The following is a 12,266-nucleotide window of genomic DNA, read 5'->3' on the forward strand; positions in this document are numbered from 1 at the left end:
GAATGAACCTGTGCTTGCCGCCGAGGAAGACGTCGAAGAGATTGTATCCCAGGGAAAATGAAAATACGAAATATACGCTCAAGTCCTGACTAGTTTCGTGATACTTCTTCAGAGGACTGATTTATTGAGAGAGGTTTCTTTACATTTTATAGGGAAAGCAAACGTACGAACATACATATAGAGATTAAGAGAACAATGACACTCCCTTACCAGCTACCTGGGTCAAGTGGGCGGAGTCCCCAAGATTATTAGACACCTGCCAAAGAGGGTAATCTAGCGGCGGGTAAATTCTTATTTTTTTGACTTTCAGTACAGTTTATATGTAAACACGGTAGCCTTATCTATATAAATACATAAGCAAAACATACACATACATACATATACATATATATATATATATATATATATATATATATATATATATATATATATATATATATGTATATATGTATATATATATATATATATATATATATATATATATATATATATATATATATATATATATATATATATATATATATATATATATATATATATATATATATACATATATATACATACATACATACATATACATACATATACCCATATACATATGTATATATACATATATATATACATACAACATTAATATCATAAACATATAATCATGTATATATCAATACCTATATCTAGCATAACACTATATAGTGCCAATATACTTATACGTACTATATAAAATAATTGTACCTATTAATGAATGGTAGCTTAGGTCTGAATATTAATTTTACAGCGATGTTAATTATTCACAATACATTCAATTCTACATTAAGTGGTTAATGTTTTTTTATATAGCTTACAAATCTCTTTACATATAAAGGCTACCGTGTTTTCATATAAACTGTACTGAAAGTAAAAAAAAAAAAAATAAATAAATAAATAAAAAAAAAAAAAAATGAATGAATTTACCCGCCGCTAGATTACCCTCTTTGGCAGGTGTCTAATAATCATGGGGACTCTGCCCATTTGACCCAGGTAGCTGGTAAGGGAGTGTCATTGTTCTCTTAATCTCTATATGTATGTTCGTACGTTTGCTTTCCCTATAAAATGTAAAGAAACCTCTCTCAATAAATCAGTCCTCTGAAGAAGTCAGGACTTGAGCGTATATTTCATATTTTCATTTTCCCTGTGGTTCTTCTGCATCTGAGCATCACGTCTTCCTGTGATTTTTACGCATATACATATATATGTACATATATATACATGCTGTATATATATCAGAAAAAGGTAAGTTAAAAGACAAAAATTAATGGCAGTCTAAAATAGTCGAGGAGGAAGAGCGGTTACAACCGGTCTTCATCCGAGCCAAAAGTAAAGTGAGCTAAATTGCCGGTGTGCGAGTGGGAGCAGTAGCAAGCTAGCACCCCCCCCCCCCCGCTAGCTAGCGGTATGGGTAGTTGAACCTTGCTAACTTTTAATGACTAGTCATTTCAGCTTCGCAGAAAGTAATACCCCTAAATAAATAGCGTAGGTTTGTATTCCAGTTACAGAACAAATAATGGATTAACTTAAAATGATATTTTAATTATAAAATAAATTTTTGAATATACTTACCCGGTGAATATATAATAGCTGCAACTCTGTTGCTCGACAGACACATACATAAAAAACTCGCCAGCGATCGCTATGCAGGTTGCGGGTGTGCCCACCAGCGCCAACTGTCAGCCAGATACCACTCTCGATGTAAACAAAACCTTCAATTTCTTCTCATCCCACTGCGTCTCTATTGGGGAGGAAGGGAGGGTCGTTTAATTTATATATTCACCGGGTAAGTATATTCAAAAATTTATTTTATAATTAAAATATCATTTTTAAATATTTAACTTAGCCGGTGAATATATAATAGCTGATTCACACCCAAAGAGGTGGGTAGAGACCAGAGTTAATTATGTTTACAGCGTATAAGCTAAGAGTTTTTTCATTTTGGCAGTTATCAATATAACAAAACCAAAATAAATAGGTACCTGGTGAGGAAGTTGACTTAGACGATTACTCTGCCTTGTAAGTCTGTCTTCCTCACGAAGCCCAGTGATCCTCTTAGGATGCTGACAGACTCCCAGGAGCTGAAGTATCAAGGGCTGCAACCCATACAACAGGACCTCATCAAACCCCTAATCTGGGCGCTCTCAAGAAATGACTTTGACCACCCGCCAAATCAATCAGGATGCGAAAGGCTTCTTAGCCTTCCGAACAACCCATAAAACAATATTAAAAACATTTCAAGAGACAGATTAAAAGGATATTGGAATTAGGGAAGTGTAGTGGTAGAACCCTCACCCACTACTGCACTCGCTGCAACGAATGGACCCAGTGTGTAGCAGTCCTCGTAAAGAGTCTGGACATCTTTTAAGTAAAATGACGCGAACACTGACTTGTTTCTCCAAGAAGTCGCGTCCATAATACTTTGCAGAGATTTATTTTGCTTGAAGGCCACGGAGGTTGCTATATCTCTAACTTCGTGCGTCTTAACCTTAAGCAAACATTGGTCTTTCTCATTCAAGTGAGAATGAGCTTCTCGTATTAAAAAAATCTGATAAAATATGACAAAGATTTCTTTGACATAGGCAATGAAAGTCTCTTAACTGAGCACCATAATGCCTCAGATTTCCCTCGTAATGACTTAGTACGAGTTAAATCGAACTTTAGAGCTCTAACAGGACATAATACTCTTTCCAGTTCGTTGCCTACGATCTCTGATAAGCCAGGAATATCAAAAGATTTAGGCCAAGGACGAGAAGGCAGTTCATTTTTGGCCAGGAAACCAAGTTGAAGTGAACAAGTGGCTTTTTTCTGTAGAAAAGCCGATGTTCTTACTGAAGGCATGAAGTTCACTGACCCTTTTAGCCGAAGCCAAGCACACTAGGAAAAGTGTCTTGAGGGTGAGATCCTTCAGGGAGGCTGTATGTAATGGCTCAAACCTGTCTGACATGAGGAACCTTAGGACCACGTCTAAGTTCCATCCAGGAGTTGCCAAACGACGTTCCTTAGAGGTCTCGACAGACTTAAGGAGATCTTGGAGATCTTTATTGTTGGAAAGATCTAAGCCTCTATGTCGAAAGACCGAAGCCAACATGCTCCTGTAGCCCTTAATCGTGGGAGCTGAAAGGGAGCGAACCTTTCTCAGATGTAAAAGAAAATCTGCGATTTGGGCTACAGAGGTACTGGACGAGGACACAGATGCTGACTTGCACCAGTCTCGAAAGACTTCCCACTTCGACTGGTATACTCTAATGGTAGAAGCTCTCCTAGCTCTTGCAATCGCACTGACTGCCTCCTTCGAAAAACCTCTAGCTCTTGAGAGTCTTTCGATAGTGTGAAGGAAGTCAGACGAAGAGCGGGGAGGCTTTGATGGACATTCTTTACGTGGGGCTGACGTAACAGATCTACCCTTAGAGGAAGACTTCTTGGAAAGTCTACCAGCCATTGAAGTACCTCGGTGAACCACTCTCTCGCGGGCCAGGGGGTAGCAACCAACGTCAACCTTGTCCCTCCGTGAGAGGCGAACTTCTGCAGTACCTTGTTGACTATCTTGAATGGTGGGAATGCATATAAGTCCATAAAAGACCAATCCAGTAGAAACGCGTCTAAGTAAATTGCTTCTGTATCTAGGACTGGAGAGCAAAAGATTGGTAACCTTTTGGTCAACGAGGAGGCAAAGAGGTCTATGGTTGGTTGACCCCAAGAAGCCCAAAGACTCTTGCCCACATCCTTGTGGAGGGTCCATTCCGTGGGTATCACCTGACCCCTCCGACTGAGACAGTCTGCCAAGACGTTCAAGTCCCCCTGGATGAATCTCGTCAACAGGGAGATGCCTCGAATTCTAGACCATAAGAGAAGGTCCCTTGCGATCTCGAGCAGCGTGAAGGAGTGTGTGCCTCCTTGCTTAGAGATGTACGCCAAAGTTGTGGTGTTGTCTGAGTTGACCTCTACCACTTAAGAGTCGAAGACGCTTCCTAAAATCATCAAGGCCAAGTGGACTGCTAATAGCTCCTTGCCGTTGATGTGCATGCTCTTCTGACTTGAGGTCCACAGACCCGCGCATTCCCGACCGTCCAGGGTCGCACCCAACCCAAACCCGACGCGTCTGAGGTCAACACGTGGTTTGGGTTCTTGACTGCTAGGGATAGTCCCTCTCTCAGACTGATATTGCTGTCCCACCATTTCAGGCATGCCTTTATTGGTTCGGAGACTGGGAATGATACCGTCTCTAATGTCTTGTCCTAGTTCCAGTGAGAGGCTAGATGGAACCGGAGAGGCAGAAGGGGTAGTCTCCCTAGTGAGACAAACTGCTCCAGGGATGAGAGAGTCCCTACGAGACTGTTCCAACTTCTGACTGAATAAACGTTTTCTTTTCAGCATTAGTTGGACTTCGAGCAGGGCTTGACTGCGAATCTCCATCCCCAAAAATAGAATAATCTGGGATGGGATCAGTTGGGACTTTTAGGTTGACCACAAGTCCCAACTCCCTGGCCAGACTCAACGTCCAATGTAGATCCTGCAGACAGCGAAGGCTGGACGATGCTCTGAGAAGCCAGTCGTCCAAGTACAGGGAGGTTCGGATCCCCGATAGCTCGAAACTGGTACCCCACATTCCTGTAAACAAACCTCAGAAACGGTTGGGAATCCGGGTGTATAGGAATGTGGAAGTATGCCTCCTGAAGGTCGAGAGAGACCATCCAGTCGCCTTCCATAAATGCTGTCAAGACAGCCTGGTAGACTTCATCGTGAAGTTTGTCTTGACAATGAACACATTGAGCGCACTTGCCTCTTACGTACTCCTGCAGTGAACATGGCTGCCAAATCATGGAGCCATCCCTGAGGGACTTGTTCCTGCAGAGAACGTGGCTGTCAGATCATTGGAGCCATCCCTGAAAGCCTTGTTTATGCATGACATAATTGTACAGCAAAACTTCAAAGGCTCGAAAACAGCTGTGAAGTTGACCTGTAAAATCTTGGAGCGTCTCATGGCCAGGCGCCAGGGAGAGTCTATGAGGTTTGAAAAGTCTATCTGGGCAGAGGCAGGAACTCCCATGCCGAGAACTTCTCTCGTGTCATATCAGACTCTCGCTCTATAAGCCAGTTTAAAAGAAGGGAAAGCAAAGGCTGTATCCCCCAAACTCCTCCTGGTGATAAACCAGTCGCCTAGCAAACGTAAAGCTCTCTAGGAGAGCGAGAGAGCACTAGCTTATAAAACAACGGCTTCGAAGTAGCTAGGCCTAGTGTAAGCTCTGACGTTTAGGCGAACGAGGAGCAGCAGTTTCAAAAAGATCCGGACAAAGATCCTTAAAAATCAGCATGATTTATTTAAAGTCCATAGAGGGCTAAGCAGCTTTAGGCTCCTCTCCGTCTGACAGAGTCCTCAAGGGAATATCAGTAGGAGGGGGAACAGCAACTTCCTCATCTGAAGGAACCTTGTCCGATAATAGCTGAGTCTCAAGCAAGGGAGAGACCTACCGTGGTGGCAATGCTTAACAAGCAGAGTCCACACGCACTGGTGCATTAGTAGCGGACCAGGACGCAACGTCATGTAACTGCTTGACAGTCTGTGAACTGTCAACAACAACAGGTGCGAGAGACCAGGACGCAACGTCATGTAACTGCTTGACAGTCTGTGAACTGTCAACAACAACAGGTGCGTGAGGACGCACAGCGTCCACTCGAGACTGCTTTGACCGCCTAGACTGAGCAGTCAAAACAACTCTAGAATGCGGAGGTTGACGCTCAGCGTCAAAACAAGTCAACTCCGATTGTTAGCGAACGTCCTGAACGTCAACAGGAGCATCAGCAAGTGGCCTAACGTCCAAATGAGGCTGAAAATCCACACGAGACCGCATCGAGTGTGGTTCTAAACAACCTGACTGACGTGACTTAGCTACGCCAACGTCAACAGGACGCACAAAGGAACGTTAGGGTGGCTGAAAGCCAGGATCTCGATGAGATAAACGGCTAGGCTCAACGGACTTATCGGCAGAATAGTCTTCCATAAGGGAGGCAAGCTTATTCTGCATATCTTGCCGTACAACCCATTTAGGATCAACTGACTTTCGCTTAAGGGGCTCGAAACCTTGTTTCAGGTTTCTTATGCGAAAAGTCTTTGGATGACGAGGAGAAAATTGTCTCTCTCGCCTTATGGTAGGGGAGATCTTGGTAAGATACACCCGATACCATAGAGGGAACGTATGTTCGCTGATCAAGGCCTCTCGAACCCATAAGTCATACGACATTACTTCTCCCCTGGGCTTGGGAGCTTGCAAGAGGTCCCGGACTAGGTGAACGACAGGCACGAACAGACGAACCCTCGGTCGCAACACTGATAACACTTTGCGCAATATCACTTTATCACTACGATTTTCTGTTTTGCACTTATTTCACTGAAATCGAAACTTTTACTGATTTCTACCTGAAGCACGCAATTCTACCCTCATCAAAAGGTAGTAATTGCGAAATCAGTCGTATAATGCAAGCACATTAATACCAGCAAAAAACAGTAAACATCTTTTAAGATAAAAAAAATCAGTGGCTGGGGAAGAGACTAAACACTAGTTCATTCAAAACTACGTTTTCAATCTCTCACCGTACATTGCCTGGGGACGAGAATAAAAAACTAAAAACGTTTTATCCTTTCTCCCCGTACAGAGACTAGGGACGAGAGTAACTCGAGAACAACGTTACCCGCTTGAACGGAACGTTTTCTCTCCTCTCTCTCCCTCCGTCTCTATCTCTCTCTCTCTCTTGATTTCGCACCTAAGAGAAGAGCCCAATTACGTTTCGTCAAAAAAAACATGTTATTTGACCAATGGAAAAAACTGAAAGGTTTTTCAATTAAAAAGTTCCTTTAAAATAGAATTTAAAACATTTAAGCTTTGAAAGAAGAATGAACAAAACGTCAGAATCGATTTACTCTTTCTGCAAAGTGAAACCGTGATACTCTCTCTCTCTATCGTAACGATAGAGCGCAAACTGCGTAGCATAAATAAACTAAACGTTAGTTCATCTTTGAAACAGTACGAAGACTATTCAAAGAAAATCTTTCATAAAATATCTATTAAAAAATATTCATTTAAAAAGTTTTAAATCATTAGCTCTTTAAAAGCTATTTACGATTGAAAGGGCTCAACGTTGTTAAACTTCAGTTTCCAAGTTAGGACCGCCTACTCTCAGGAAAGGTCGCATATAAACAAATCATTAAAATTTATTTTTATGTTTATTATAAATGGAAAGTAAATCGAAGAGGCCTAATAAAGGCGGTGAGATATAAAATATATAGAGGAAAATCTATAATTAATTTATAACGTGATAAGATAATTGCTAAAAGCCTAAACACACTTCCGTCTAAGGGAAGGGTCGGCCATTTAAAAGTCAAAGAAAGTCCATACTCTCTTTGTCATCAAAAATTAAATCTATCCAAAAACGAGTTCAAGATTTAAGATGAAGATAAAACACCTGCACTGCGAAAGCTCAAACCAAAATGAAGTACTTCACCAAATATGTTGAGAAAACTCCAGGTTCTACAGCGAGTAAAAGTACGTCTTGTCGACACGTCGACAGAGAAGAAATTGAAGGTTTTGTTTACATCGAGTGGTATCTGGCCGACAGTTGGCGCTGGTGGGCACACCCGCAACCTGCATAGCGATCGCTCGCGAGTTTTTTATGTATGTGTCTGTCGAGCAACAGAGTTGCAGCTATTATATATTCACCGGCATATCAAACAAAATGGACAATGATTATGATAATTAAAGAACCTACAAACTTTGCACTTTCAAAAATTTACACTAAGAACACAGGGCCAGAAACATAATTGATTCCTATTCCCTTAAAATCAAATTAATTGAACTTATATAGTTCTGACCTATAAGACCAAAACCAAACTAAGCAACAAAACACATGCAATCAAAAAGGCTGGACAACACTCACCGCGTGAATGTCCTTACTCCTCCAAATTTGGGTATACGGTACAAGAGTGTATTATTACACATTTCCTGAAAGGAAAAATAACAGAATTTGGTATTAAAAAATGATATTTTAATTATAAAATAAATTTTTGAATATACTTACCCGGTGAATATATAGCTGCAACTCTGTTGCTCGACAGACAAACTCTACGGAAAAAACTCGCCAGCGATCGCTACACAGGTTGCGGGTGTGCCCAACAGCGCCATCTGTCGACCAGATACCCAGCTCTTATGTAAACAAAGACTCAATTTTCTCCTCGTCCCACTGCGTCTCTATTGGGGAGGAAGGGAGGGTCATTTAATTTATATATTCACCGGGTAAGTATATTCATAAATTTATTTTATAATTAAAATATCATTTTTAAATATTTAACTTAGCCGGTGAATATATAGCTGATTCACACCCAGGATGGTGGGTAGAGACCAGTAATATATGTTTACATTTTATGAGCTAAGAGTTTTTTATTTCATTTTAGAAGTTATCAAAATAACAAAAACAAAATAAATAGGTACAGGGTAAGGAAGTCGACTTGAACAATTACTCTGCCTTTTAAGTACGTCTTCCTTACGGAGCCTCGCGATCCTCTTAGGATGCTGATCGACCCCTAGGAGCTAAGTATCAAGTGTTCCAACCCATACAACAGGACCTCATCAAACCCCTAATCTAGGCGCTCTCAAGAAGTGACTTTGACCACCCGCCAAATCAACCAGGATGCGAAAGGCTTCTTAGCCTTCCGGACAACCCATAAAAACAACATTAAAAACATTTCAAGAGAAAGATTAAAAGGGTATGGAATTAGGGAATTGTAGTGGTTGAGCCCTCACCCACTACTGCACTCGCTGCTTCGAATGGTCCCAGTGTGTAGCAGTCCTCGTAAAGAGACTGGACATCCTTTAGATAAAAAGACGCGAACACTGACTTGCTTCTCCAATAGGTTGCGTCCATTATACTTCGCAGAGATCTATTTTGCTTAAAGGCCACGGAAGTTGCAACAGCTCTAACTTCGTGTGTCTTCACCTTAAGCAAAGCTTGGTCTTCCTCACTCAGATGTGAATGAGCTTCTCGTATTAACAGTCTGATAAAGTAGGATAAAGCATTCTTTGACATAGGCAAAGATGGTTTCTTAACTGAACACCATAAAGCTTCAGATTGGCCTCGTAAAGGTTTAGTGCGCTTTAAATAGAACTTAAGAGCTCTCACAGGGCATAAGACTCTTTCTAGTTCATTGCCTACAATCTCCGATAAGCTGAGAATATCGAACGATTTAGGCCAAGGTCGAGAAGGCAGCTCATTTTTGGCTAGAAAACCAAGTTGTAGCGAACATGTGGCTTTTTCTGATGAAAATCCGATGTTCTTGCTGAAGGCATGAATCTCACTGACTCTTTTAACTGAGGCTAAGCATACTAGGAAAAGTGTCTTTAGAGTGAGATCTTTCAGGGAGGCTGATTGTAGCGGCTCAAACCTGTCTGACATGAGGAATCTTAGTACCACGTCTAAATTCCAACCAGGTGTAACCAAACGACGCTCCTTAGTGGTCTCGAAAGACTTAAGGAGGTCTTGAAGATCTTTATTGTTGGAAAGATCTAAGCCTCTATGCCGGAAGACCGATGCCAACATGCTTCTGTAGCCCTTGATAGTGGGAGCTGAAAGGGATCGTCCTTTTCTCAGGTATAAGAGAAAGTCAGCTATTTGAGCTACAGAGGTACTGGTCGAGGATACAGAGACTGACTTGCACCAGTCTCGGAAGACTTCCCACTTCGATTGGTAGAGTCTAATGGTGGATTCTTTCCTTGCTCTAGCAATCGCACTGGCTGCCTCCTTCGAAAAGCCTCTAGCTCTCGAGAGTCTTTCGATAGTCCGAAGGCAGTCAGACAAAGAGCGAGGAGGCTTTGGTGTACCTTCTTTACGTGCGGCTGACGTAGAAGGTCCACCCTTAGAGGAAGACTTCTGGGAACGTCTACTAATCATCGAAGTACCTCGGTGAACCATTCTCTCGCGCCCAGAGGGGAGCAACTAGCGTCAACCTTGTCCCTTCGTGAGAGGCGAACTTCTGCAGTACCTTGTTGACAATCTTGAACGGTGGGAATGCATAGAGATCTAGATGTGACCAATCTAGGAGAAAGGCATCTATATGTATTGCAGCTGGGTCCGGGACTGGGGAGCAATAGATTGGAAGCCTCTTGGTCAGCGAGGTTGCAAAGAGATCTATGGTTGGTTGGCCCCAAGTGGCCCAAAGTCTCTTGCACACATCCTTGTGGAGGGTCCATTCTGTTGGAATTACTTGCCCTTTCCGACTGAGACAATCTGCTATTACATTCAAGTTGCCTTGGATGAACCTCGTTACTAGTGAGATGTCTTGACCTTTTGACCAGATGAGCAGGTCCCTTGCGATCTCGTACAAAATCAGTGAGTGGGTCCCTCCTTGCTTGGAGATGTACGCCAAGGCAGTGGTGTTGTCTGAGTTCACTTCCACCACTTTGCCTCGAAGGAGAGACTTGAAGCTTTTCAAGGCCAGATGTACTGCCAACAGCTCCTTGCAGTTGATATGCATGTTCCTCTGACTCGAGTTCCACAGCCCTGAGCATTCCCGACCGTCTAATGTCGCGCCCCAGCCCACGTCCGATGCGTCCGAGAAGAGAACGTGGTTGGGAGTCTGAACAGCCAGGGGAAGACCCTCTCTTAAGTTGATATTGTCCTTCCACCAAGTCAGACAAGACTTCATCTTTTCGGAAATCGGAATCGAGACCGCTTCTAGCGTCTTGTCCTTTTTCCAGTGAAAAGCTAGATGGTATTGAAGTGGACGGAGGTGTAGTCTTCCTAATGACACAAATTGTTCCAGGGATGATAGCGTCCCTACCAGACTCATCCACAGCCTGACTGAGCAGCGTTCCTTCTTCAGCATGTTCTGGATGAATAACAGGGCTTGACTTATTCTGGGGGCCGACGGAAAAGCCCGAAAAGCTAGACTGTGAATCTCCATCCCTAAATACACAATAGTTTGGGATGGGACCAGTTGCGACTTTTCCAAATTGACTAGGAGTCCCAATTCCTCGGTCAGATCTAGAGTCCACTTGAGATCCTTCAGACAGCGACGACTGGAAGAGGCTCTGAGAAGCCAGTCGTCCAAATAAAGGGAGGCTCGGATGTCCGATAAATGGAGGAATTTGGCTACATTCCTCATCAGCCTCGTAAACACGAGAGGAGCTGTGCTTAGGCCAAAGCACAGGGCCCGAAACTGGTAGACCACCTTTTCGAAAACGAATCTCAGAAAAGGTTGGGAGTCTGAGTGGATGGGGACGTGGAAGTAGGCGTCCCTTAGATCTAGGGAGACCATCCAGTCTTCCCTTCTGACCGCTGCTAAGACTGACTTTGTGGTCTCCATGGAGAACTTCGTCTTTGTGACAAAGACATTCAGAGGACTGACGTCTAGCACCGGCCTCCACCCTCCTGTCTTCTTTGAAACCAAGAAGAGGCGGTTGTAGAATCCCGGTGATTGAAGGTCCGAGACTTTGACCACCGCTCCCTTCTTTAGCAAAAGAGACACTTCCAGTTTCAGGGCTTGTCTCTTTTCTTCCTCTCTGTACCTGGGAGACGTTGCTAGAGGGGGTTTTCGTACAAAAGGGATCTTGTACCCCTCTCTGAGCAACTTCACAGATTGTGCATCTGCACCTCTCTTCTCCCAGGCTTGCCAGAAGTTCTTGAGTCTGGCTCCCACTGCTGTCTGAAGTTGCGGGCAGTCAGACTCTGCCCTTAGAGGACTTGGATCCTTTCCTCTTCCCTCGCTTCCCTTCGGCACGAGCACCTCCTCTGCTGGAGGCTCTGCCACGAAAGGGCGGAATAAAGCGAGATGCTGGAGTGTCCATCCTCGGTCTAGCTGACAATGTAGGCAAAGGGGGAGCTTTGCGAGCTGAGGACGCAACAAGATCATGAGTGTCCTTCTGCACTAACGAAGCGGCTATTTCCTTTATCAGGACTTCTGGAAAAAGGCACTTGGAAAGAGGAGCAAAGAGAAGCTCAGATCTCTGGCACGGTGTAACTCCAGCAGAAAGGAATGAGCAGAGAGATTCTCGCTTTTTTAGGACTCCGGACACAAATGAGGCAGCAAGCTCATTGGACCCATCACGGATGGCCTTGTCCATGCAGGACATAATGAGCAAAGAAGTCTCTTTATCTGTCGAAGAGATCTTCCTGCTTAGGGCTCCTAGGCACCAGTCTAAGAAGTTAAAGACTTCAAAAGCCCTAAAGATTCCTTTCATAAGGTGGTCCAGGTC

General features: G+C 43.2%; 1 long non-coding RNA gene across 1 annotated transcript in view; it reads right to left on the reverse strand.

The window, feature by feature from the left end:
- Positions 1-12,266, reverse strand: part of LOC137632259 (uncharacterized) — a 936,711-nt gene that overhangs the window by 801,431 nt on the left and 123,014 nt on the right. Inside the window, exon 2 of the long non-coding RNA XR_011042031.1 lies at positions 7,957-8,021. This is a non-coding gene — a long non-coding RNA (uncharacterized lncRNA). The remainder of the gene's footprint in view (positions 1-7,956; positions 8,022-12,266) is intronic.

Source organism: Palaemon carinicauda, chromosome 41, assembly GCF_036898095.1.
Source record: "Palaemon carinicauda isolate YSFRI2023 chromosome 41, ASM3689809v2, whole genome shotgun sequence".
Classification (NCBI taxonomy): Eukaryota; Metazoa; Arthropoda; class Malacostraca; order Decapoda; family Palaemonidae; genus Palaemon; species Palaemon carinicauda.